We start from the raw sequence: 11,608 nt of genomic DNA, 5'->3' as shown, positions 1-11,608 counted from the left end.
TCTTAGCGACCCCATGGACTGCAGCCCACCAGGCTCCTCCATCCATGGGATTTTCCAGTCAAGAGTACTGGAGTGGGGTGCCATTGCCTTCTCTGAGCTAGATCCTAGAGTGAAGTAATTCAGAAAGAGAAAGATAAATATCAGATATGATCCCATACATATGGAATCTTAAAAAATGGTACTGAAGAATTTATTTGCAGGGCAGCATTGGAGAAATAGATATATAGAATAGACTTATAGACATGGGGAGAGGGGAGGAGAGGGTGAGATGTGTAGAGAGAGTAACATGGAAACTTACATTACCATATGTAAAATAGATAGCCAACTTGAATTTGTTGTTGGTCTCAAGAAACTCAAACAGGGGCTCTGTATCAACCTAGAGAGATGGGATGGGGAGGGAGCTGGGAGAGACGTTCAAAAGGAAGGGGACATATTTATACCTATGGCTGATTTATATTGAGATTTGAAAAAAAACAACAAAGTTCTATAAAGCTATTATCATTCAATAAAAAAATAAATTAATTAAAAAAAAAAAAGAATCTGTCTGCAAGAGATGCAGTCTGATTCCTGGGTTGGGAAGCTCCCCTGAAGTAGGAAATGACAACCCACTCTAGTATTCTTGCCTGGGAAATTCCATGAACAGAGAAGCCTGGTGGGCCCTCTGGTTGCAGAGTCAGACCCGACTGAGCGAGCACACACACACACACACAAACACGCACATGTATGTACACACATATCTTGCTTTACGTACCTGTTTCTCACTCTTATTTTCTGTTTTTGTAGCACCCCAAGAAATTGTTAGCATATAAAATTTGGGTTCAATATATAGTTTCAAGGGAATCCAGACTAAGGGAACATTTTTATATTTAAAAGGGTAAAGTTTGATTGTATGCATGTGTGTGTGTATGTTGTGTGTTTGTGTGGGTCTACATACTTACATAAAAAGTGAAAGTATTAATTGCTCAGTCATATCTGACTCTTGCAACCCTACAGACTGTAGCCCACCAGGCTCCTCTGTCCATAGAGTTCTTCAGGCAGAAATACTGGTGTAGGTTTCCAAGGTGAAGTGGTAGTTAAATCAGGAAATATTGACCTGAAATCAAACTACTTTGGTCCTAATTGCTACACTGTCTTTTAGAATCTATATGACATCTTGACCCAGGTTTTCTTTTATAAAAGGCTGATAATTTCAGTTATTGATCATCTACCTTAACGCATATTTAGATGAGAAAATCCATTAGAGACACGTAGCAAAACTGAATGTGATATAATACGATCTAAGCAATTTTAATAATACTTTTTTATTGTTATTATATCATTATCATTTTGAAAGCATCATCCTATACACAGTCTTCCAATACAGCAGTAAAACTGATGAGATTATTTTTAGAGCACTTTTTCGTGATGAAGAGAAAATAACTTGGCAACTTTATTCAACTTTAGTTGAATAAAGCAAGTTACATGGCCATTTCTCTGTTCAATAGGAAAGGAATGTACACTCTTCATTGTTGTTATTAAGTCACTACGTTGTGTCAGATTCTGTGCGACCCGAGCATGCCAGGCTTCCCTGTTCTTCACTATCTCCTGAAGTTTGCTCAAACTCATGTCCATTGAGTCAATGCTGCCATTGAACATCTAATCTTCTGTCACCTCCTCCTCTCTCATCTCAGCCTCCTAATCAGGTGAATCCAATGCAGTTTTATACATCTCAAGTTGTAGTTCTCAAGGAAGTTTTCACCACCTCTCAAGATGACCATAAGCTCCTCCTTCACCAGTTAGAAATCAGGCCTTGTAGCTACTCCTCAGTTGCCAACAAGTGGGAAAGAAATGGAAATGCCATCTACTGTATGAATATTAGACCTTAACAAAGATGTAAGAGTCTGAAATTTGTGCTGCTAAAATCTTGGCAGCAAAAATTTAAGGCAATTAACCAATGCAGTACACAGGCTACACCTCATGACTAGCTAGGTTCAGGGACACTATCTGAATCCATCCAAGATGCACAGCTAATCAAAGGAACACAGCTTGTTACCCAAGTTACAGAAAGTTTCAGCAAAAACTGTTCACTTCACTTTTTTTCTCTATTATGCTTAAGAAAATCACTCAGCCATGTCTGATACATCTGGCCCTAGGCCATTTTACCTTGTTAACAGGCTCTCCTACTAGGGCAATGGGACAGAAAATGTGTTATTCAGTGGTTAAACCTGTAAGTTGTGTCTTGGGTGAGAGGAAGAAAAAAAAAAAGTATATGTGATAATGGGATCAATGAAGCATCAACAAATAAACCCCATATACACTATCATTCATTTAATTTCTTCACTTGTACTTTGAGACCCTTTTCTAACCACTCTTCCAATATTATGGGATATAAAGCTGCCTTTGCCAGGGAAAATAGTCACAGAAGGATGAAAGAACAAATCATTCATCATGTTGGCAAAACTTTCAGAGCAGCCAAAAATCAGTCTTAATTCAGGTACCAGAATACAGATGTCTGTATTGGATGACTCAGTAGATTTATCATTGCCAAAATTGTCCAGGGTTCTCCTACTCAGCTAAGTGATTAACTGGCAAGGCAGGTGGTTTCCTGACTTATTAAACACTGGACTGCAACCCTGGAGATGTGTCAAATTTGTGACAAAAGAAAAAGAATGGATCATAAAAATAGATGAAGGACCAAACAGGAAGTATCTCAAGGTATGCCAATATAGAGGATTGCTACACAAAAGAACATACTTTACCCTGTTGTTGCTGTTCAGTCGTGTCTGACTCTTTACAACCCAGGGGACTGCAGCACACCAGGCTTTCCTGTCCATCACCAACTCCAGGAGCCTGCTCAAACTCGTGTCCATCAAGTTGGTGATGCCATCCAACCATCTCATTCTCTGTCATCCCCTTCTCCTCTTGCCCTCAGTCTTTCCCAGGACCAGGGTCACTGTACATCTTAGCAGATGTCTTGGACAGAGTATCATGTCAAGCTTGATTCTTCCCATTCTGACCATCACATAAGACAATCTAATAGAAAACACACAAAAATAAATTAAAAAAATAAAATTAAAAACAATAGCATATTATGGGGCTTTCCTGGTAGCTTAACTGGTAAAGAACCTGTCTGCAATGCAGAAGACCCCGGTTCGATTCCTGAGTCAGAAATGTCTGCTGAAGAAGGGATAAGGTACCCATTCCAGTATTATGGCCTGCTCAAAGGCTATATGGTCAAGGAAAAAAGATATCAGCATGAGAATCTGCATCCTGCATTTATTTGTAATGTTTAGATTTGATAGAGTGTTATTATATTAACTATCTGCTTGCTAAAACAAAGAAGGAAATATAATTATTAAATTTGTAATATTTACATTAAAACTAGCAAAAAGATTCTATAAAGAATCAAATTTCTCAGTAGGCCAAAAATGCTATTCTTATTCTCTCCCTCCAGAAGAAGAAGAAAAAAATGTAGGTTCTGTGTAACTAGACAAAAAATTCATGTAGTCTATTAAATAGAATGAACATTACACAATCTGGGCAATTTTGACATAGAGTTTAAAATTGATTTAAAGCACCAAGTTTGTACAAGTGGATTTAAAAAGGTTAATTTATTAGGCTCTCATCTTCTCACAATGGGAAGACTCATATAAAACCTACAGCAAAATGGCTCTACAAGAGCATTATTGCTTAGCAATAATACACAACCCTGTACTAATTTATTCTTTAATTCATTCAGCATTAATTGTGGGTGTAAAATATATGAAAATTCATGCTCTAAATAAAAGTATATATAACCACAAGTTAGAAAGGTGCTCTCTTTTAAAGATGAGCTTTTGAATGCAGATATCTAGTAAAAAAATTTATGATAATTTGTCATACGTGTCAGGATTAAAATATGAAAAATTTTTATAGAGCCTGTGGTTAGGTACTCAGTCTAGGAATGAGGGAAAGATATTTGACAGAGTGATCAATTTATTACTGTGTTCTGTGTGTTTAACCTGGTATTTTTGCAGTTTTGATCATTTGGTTTCATTTATATTATATATGTTGTTTTTATTAGGTATTTGTGTTTTCCTCATATTCAGTCATTTTCTCCTGCTCATATGTTAACAAAATTGTCTTGTAAATTTTATTCTTTATTAAAGATTTAATATATGATCAAATATTTTTAAAGAAAACAGATATAATTTAATTCACCTCTTTCACTAACGCATGGCTGCTTTCATTCACTAAATGTTTCCCTTGAGATATGAAGGGAAATGATACATGAAGGGATATGAAGATATGAAGGTGAATGGACAGGTCTTGAATTGGATGACAAAGGAAGAATGAAAAGAGTTACTTGGTGAAATCAGTAAAAATTTTACAATGTGTGTAACATACGAGTTGAATCTTAAAGATTAGTAAAAAATAATTTCCAGATGACAAATGTGAAGAGTGTCTCAGGAAAGTAAAGCTGTGCAATACCATGAAAAATTATGTTTTCACCATAATCCCATTTTTCTTATTTATGACAATGTTTTTAAAAAGCTTTTTATTCAATTCCTTATGATACTCTAGGGCACAGATAGACCCTATTAGCAAAGTTGTCACTCACATCTGTCTACACTGAGGTAATGGTAACACTGTACTACCTTTTAAAGATTTAATACATCTCAAAAAGAAATAATTTTTAAAATGGTAATCATTCAAAATAATATATTCATTTATTGCTACAAGATGGACTGGTGGCTTCCTGAAATGATAGCAAAAAAGGCTATTGAGTACTTGACATTAAAGGAAAGTAAAAGTATTAGTTATGTCCAACTCTTTGTGACCCCATGGACCCTTTCGGGCTTCTCTGTTCATGGAATTCCCCAGGCAAGAATAATGGACTGAGTGGCCATTCCCTTCTCCAGGGGAGCTTCCTGACCCAGGGATTGAACCTGGGTCTTCTATACTGAGGGCAAATTCTTTACCATTTGAACCACAGGGGATTGTATTTAAATACACATCAACCAGCTTTACTTGTAGAAGTAATACAGATGTCAACAAAAAAGCACTCCTAGGTTCTGGAGAATATTTTATACCTTTTTGTGTGGAATTCAGCATTAAATAAATATTATTAAAAATTGTATGACATTTTCAACCTTAGAAGAAAATGCTGTACATTCTGAATGAAAAATAGCTTTAGTATTATTAATGTATCTTTCAATATTCTCCATTATGAAAATAACCTTCACCTACTTTATTATGCAAAACCAATACTTTATCATTCAAAAGGAATACTTTATCTTTTGATAACTCATTTCTATTTTAAACGATTTTATGATTTTATAAACAAAAACATCATTCAATTTTATGGAAGAAGAAAAATATTTATGATCATATTTATAGATCCATTTTGTCACAGAGTTACTCTTTAAGTTATTCTGCAAGTTACTTAACTTAAAGTTACTCTTATTTTACCACCTTTAAGCTACTCTCCTTCCTCTTTTACTTTCCAGTCTACACATTCAAGTGTACTTGGAAAAAATAATTTATTGGGTGAGCTTGCCAAGAAACTTTTCTTTAAATTGATTACTGAAATTAAGACATAGAGTGTTTTTTGTTAAATATTTCAATTTTGTTAAATATTTCAACATGTCAGTCCCATTATTTCCTAGCATACTACAGCTCTTTCACTTTTGTATCCTCTGTTTTTAAGTTATCTGTTATTTTATATATCATCCAGTTGATCCTCCAGAGCAATAAGGAAGAAATCCATTCTACTAAAGCCACAGCAACAATATTAGCTTGTTTGGTTTTGGCTTTTTTTTTTTTTTTTCCTGACTGTAGATTTAAATTACTTGCGTAAAATGAGTCCAGGGATGCTGTATTTTGCGTGGTTTATAATTTGAGCAGCCCACACTTTCAGAGTACTTATATTTTTCAGGAATTGATATTGATGATGATGTTGGCAGAGCCCTCGCCTCTCTTCTTCTGTTCCATCTATCTGTCTCAGTGAGGTGGGCTGTCTGTGCTGAACTTTAGCATACAATCCACACAAATTGACATTATCTAAATAGAATATGTTTGCTGAATGTTTTTATCCTTTAACCATATTGTAAATGGCAACTGTCCTGTGTGTAATAGTCATGCACAATTTTACTATGCCTCTAATACTACTTTTTGATAAATCAGTTACTATTCACATACTAAAAATGGCCAATAAGTTTTCTTTTAAATATTCACTTCTTTCTCTTTTCCCTTGTTATGAATTATCTTACAAGTCATGCAGAAGCTTTAATCATTACTACAGATTATTTTTTGGTAATTAAATAAATCACATAAATGTCTGTTTTGCTCTCAGAGCTGGGCATGTAGTAGGACTAACCAATCTGTAATTAAATACTGCATAAATATTAAGATATTTTTATAAACTTGTTTTTAATACATACCTTCAAAATCCCAAATTTAACATTCATGGTTCTCAGCATTTGGGAACAAACTTAAAATATGTTACAATTTTTATTTTTGTCAGAACATAAATGTATTATCTTTGCATTAGCATTTAGCTGTTGTTAGCCAGCCAATATAATGATATCTCTATGAAATCCTATTTTTCTTTTATTTTCATATTCACTATGTATCATACTTTTTAAAAAGTCCTAAAATTTGTAAATGACTTTACCGTCTGAGCCACCAGGGAAGCCAAATGACTTTATTAATATTTAAATTATATTAATAAAATATATCTACTAAAGTCATTTTCTTATGTGTGATAATTATAGTGAGTCCTGTCAAGAATATATTTTTTTAATGTAGCATGTTGATTTGCTTAGTGTTGATGCTTGACACTTTTCAACAGTTCAGGAATACATATGCTGCTGCTGCTAAGTCGCTTCAGTCGTGTCCGACTCTGTGCAACCCTGTAGGCGGCAGCCCACCAGGCTCCCCAGTCCCTGGGATTCTCCAGGCAAGAACACAGGAGTGGGTTGCCATTTCCTTCTCCAACGCATGAAAGTGAAAAGTGAAAGTGAAGTCGCTCAGTAGTGTCCGACTCTTCGGGACCCCATGGACTGCAGCCTACCAGGGTCCTCGGTCCATGGGATTTTCCAGGCAAGAGTACTGGAGTGGGGTGCCATTGCCTTCTCCAAGGAATATATTTATGTTCTCACATGCATATATATGTTTATATATGTATGCATACATGAAAATATATCTCTGTGTTCATAATATGTAAATACTTTAAACAAATGTGACAAGACATCAGCAAGTAAATTTATGTTGTGGGTGTGTTGGTGTTCCTACTGTCACTTTTTTAACCTTTCTGTACATTTAAAATATTTCATAACAGCAAAATCCAGTGTTCTCTTCTTTTGATCCATCACCATTGTCCATTTTATTTTTATGTATGTCTCTTCACTTTTCCTTTTTATTCTCTTTAGTGACTGCTTAAAAATTTAAGAAAACTATCATACTGTGATCTATCCCGTTTTAGAGTTACCTTGAAATTTATGGAGATATTGTGAATAATCTCCCACAATTTCTAGGAAAGAGCGTGGCATGTCTGTATTTCCAGGCTCACCTGTAACCATGAGTGAGTGAAGTCGCTCAGTCATGTCTGACTCTTTGCAACCCCATGGACTGTAGCCTACCAGGCTCCTCCCTCCATGGGATTCTCCAGGCAAGCATACTGGAGTGGGTTGCCATTTCCTTCTCTAGGGGATCTTCCCAACCCAGGGATCAAACCCGGGTCTCCTGCATTCCAGGAAGACGCTTTAACCTCTAAGCCACCAGGGAAGTCCCATAACTTCCCTCAAAAAGTTATTGTACCAAAAAAAAATTTCTTTCATTTACTTTAATGTCATTTTTCTACTTGGAATGCTTATTTCTATTTTTGCCTCATTAAATATCAATTAAGAAATTTTAGTTTGGTTGCTTCTTCCAGAGTAGCTTTCCAGAGCTGATAGTCTCAGACATAAACAAATAACACATTGTGAATAATTTTATTAAACATGTTGAGGTTTGCTTTATGACTGATAATATGATGCTATTCATGATAAATGTTCAACAGGTATAGACTTATTTTTCAGTTTGTACTTTCAAGATATTTTTACTTAAGGGTCTTTAATCTGACACCCCAGCCTATCCTGGGCTTATCACACCAAAGTTTACTTTCTTCATTAGTGGTTACAATAATTCTTTCTCGGTGTTGTCTAATATGAATAAAGATGTGTGAACAGTCATACACAAGCAAGTTTTTACATGTACTTGTTTTGATGTTTCTTGGGTAAACCATCTTTAATTTTGGAAGAAGTTCCCAAAATGTTTTCCACAGTGACTCTACCATTTTACACTCCCACTTGAAATGTATAAGATTTTCTTCACAGCCTCATCAAAAACTTTGCCACTTGGTGAGTGTCTTATAATAACTCAGTTTGTTTTTCTTTTTTCTGTTATCTTGATTACTAGTAATGTAGTACTGTTAACAATTTTGTTTACTTTTCATATTTCATATATCCTCTGAACAATTCAGTTCAATTCTTTCACTCAGTCGTGTCTGACTCTTTGTGACCCCATGGACTGCAGCATGCCAAGCCTCCCTGTCCATCACCAACTCCCGGAGTCCACCCAAAACCATGTCCATCGAGTCGGTGATGCCATCAGCCATCTCACCCTCTGTCGTCCCCTTCTCCTCCTGCCCCCAATCCCTCCCAGCAACAGGGTCTTTTCCAATGAGTCAACTCTTCACATGAGGTGGCCAAAGTTCTGGAGTTTCAAATTCAGCATCTGTCCTTCCAATGAACACCCAGGACTGATCTCCTTTAGGATGGACTGGTTGGATCTCCTTGAAGTCCTAGGGACTCTCAAGAGTCTTCTCCAACACCACAGTTCAAAAGCATCAATTCTTCAGTGCTCAGCTTTCTTCACAGTCCAAGTCTCACATCCATACATGACTACTGGAAAAACTATAGCCTTGACTAGACGGACCTTTTTGGCAAAGTACTTTCCCTGCTTTTTAATATGCTGTCTAGGTTGGTCATAACTTTTCTTCCAAGAACTAAGTGTCTTTTAATTTCATGGCTGCAATCACCATCTGCAGTATTTTGAAGCCCCCAAAAATAAAGTCTACCACTTTTTCCCCATCTATTTGCCATGAACCGACGGGCCCAAGAAGACATGATCTTTGGATTATGAATGTTGAGCTTTAAGCTAACTTTTTCACTCTCCTCTTGAACTTTCATCAATAGGCTCTTTAGTTCTTTGCTTTCTGCCATAAGGGTGGTATTGTCTACATATCTGAGGTTCTTGATATTTTCCCCAGCAATCTTGACTCCTGCCTGTGCTTCATCCAGCCCAGGGTTTCTCATGATGTACTCTGCATATAAGTTGAATAAGCAGGGTGACAATATACAGGCTTGATGTACTCCTTTTCCTATTTGGAACCAGTCTGTTGTTCCATGTCTGGTTCTAATTGTTGCTTCCTGATCTGCATACAAATTTCTCAAGAGGCAGGTCAGGTGGTCTGGTATTCCCATCTCCTTCAGAATTTTCCACAGTTTATTGTGATCCACACAGTCAAAGGCTTTTGCATAGTCAATAAAGCAGAAATAAATGTTTTTCTGGAACTCTCTTGCTTTTACGATGATCCAGTAGATGTTGGCCATTTGATCTCTGGTTCCTCTGCCTTTTCTAAATTCAGCTTGAACATCTGGAAGTTCATGGTTCACGTGTTGCTGAAGCCTGGCTTGGAGAATTTTGAACATTACTTTACTAGTGTGTAAGATGAGTGCAATTATGTGGCAGTTTGAGCATTCTTTGGCATTGCCTGTCTTTAGGATTGGAATGAAAACTGATCTTTTCCAGTCCTGTGGCCACTGCTAAGTTTTCCAAATTTGCTGGAAAATTGAGTGCAGCACTATCACAGCATCATCTTTTAGGATTTGAAATAGCTCAACTGGAAATCCATCACCTCCACTAGCTTTGTTCATATTGATGCTTCCTAAGGCCCACGTGACTTCACATTCCAAGATATCTGGCTCTAGGTGAGTGATCACACCATCATGATTGTCTAGGTCATGAAGATCTTTTTTATACAGTTCTTCTGTGTATTCGTGCCACCTCTTCTTAGTATCTTCTGCTTCTGTTAGGTCCATACCATTTCTGTCCTTTATTGTACCCATCTTTGTATGAAATATTCCCTAGGTATCTCTAATTTTCTTGGAGAGATCTAGTTTTTTCCATTCTATAGTTTTCCTCTATTTCTTTGCCTCGATCACTGAGGAAGGCTTTCTTTTCTCTCCTTGCTATTCTTTGGAACTCTTCATTCAAATAGGTATATCTTTCCTTTTGTCCTTTGCTTTTTGCTTCTCTTCTTTTCATAAGTATTTGTAAGGCCTCCTCAGACAGCCATTTTGCTTTTTTGCATTTCTTTTTCTTGGGGATGGTCTTGATAACTGCCTCCTGTCCAATGTCATGAACGTCTAGCCATAGTTCATCAGGCTCTCTGCCTATAAGATCTATTCCTTTAAATCTAATTCTCTGTTACACCTTATAATCATTAGGGATTTGATTTAGGTCATACCTGAATGGTCCAGTGGTTTTCCCTACTTTCTTCAATTTAAGTCTGAATTTGGCAATAAGAAGTTCAATGATCTGAGCCACAGTCATCTCCCAGTCTTGTTTTTGCTGACTGTATAGAGCTTCTCCATCTTTGGCTGCAAAGAATATAATCAGTCTGATTTGGTATGACCATCTTGTGATGTCCATGTGTAGAGTCTTCTCTTGTGTTGTTGGAAGAGTGTGTTTGCTATGACCAGTGCATTCTCTTGGCAAAACTCTATTAGCCTTTGCCCTGCTTCATTCTGTACTCCAAGGGCAAATTTTCCTGTTACTCCAGGTGTTTCTTGACTTCCTACTTTTGCATTCCAGTCCCCTATAATGAAAAGGGCATGTTTTGGGGGTGTTAGTTCTAGAAGGTCTTGTAGTTCTTCATAGAAAAGTTCAACTTCAGCTTCTTCAGCATTACTGGTTGGGGCATAGACTTGAATTACTGTGATATCGGATGTTTTGCCTTGAAAATGACAGATTCCATTCTTTCATTTTTGAGACTTCATTCAGTACTGCATTTTGGACTCTTTTGTTGACTGTGATGACTACTCCATTTCTTGCTTTATAAATAGTTTAAACATGTTATCTAACATATTGACTTTTCTATTCTATAAGGAAGGGTTCCATGTGGACTTTAATCCTTCATATAATTAGACATGGAATTTTATCATAGATGTATATTCCTCTGATTTTCTACAGTGCCATTTCATTACCCATGGAGAAACTTTTCCTTGGATTATTCAGTATCCCTGCATGGTCCATATATTCTGAATAAAGAAAACTGGTAAGTTATCATAAAGAAAGAGAATATATCTCTCTCTTTACATCTGCAGGACTGTAAACACTTAGAAGACTTGTTTACATTTGTATTGTTTTATTGTACCATGTGCTCAATCGTGTCTCTTTGTGACCCACTGGACTGTAGTCTGACTGGTTCCTCTGCCCCTGGGATTTTCTAGGCAGGAATACAGGAGTGGGTTGCCATTTCCTCCCCCAGGGGATCTTCCTGACCCAGGGATCAAATCTGTGTCTTCACTGGGAAAGTCTTTGT

Source organism: Bison bison, unplaced genomic scaffold (genome assembly GCF_000754665.1).
Source record: "Bison bison bison isolate TAMUID 2011002044 unplaced genomic scaffold, Bison_UMD1.0 scf7180017864347, whole genome shotgun sequence".
Classification (NCBI taxonomy): domain Eukaryota; kingdom Metazoa; phylum Chordata; class Mammalia; order Artiodactyla; family Bovidae; genus Bison; species Bison bison.
This window is presented reverse-complemented; position numbering follows the sequence as displayed.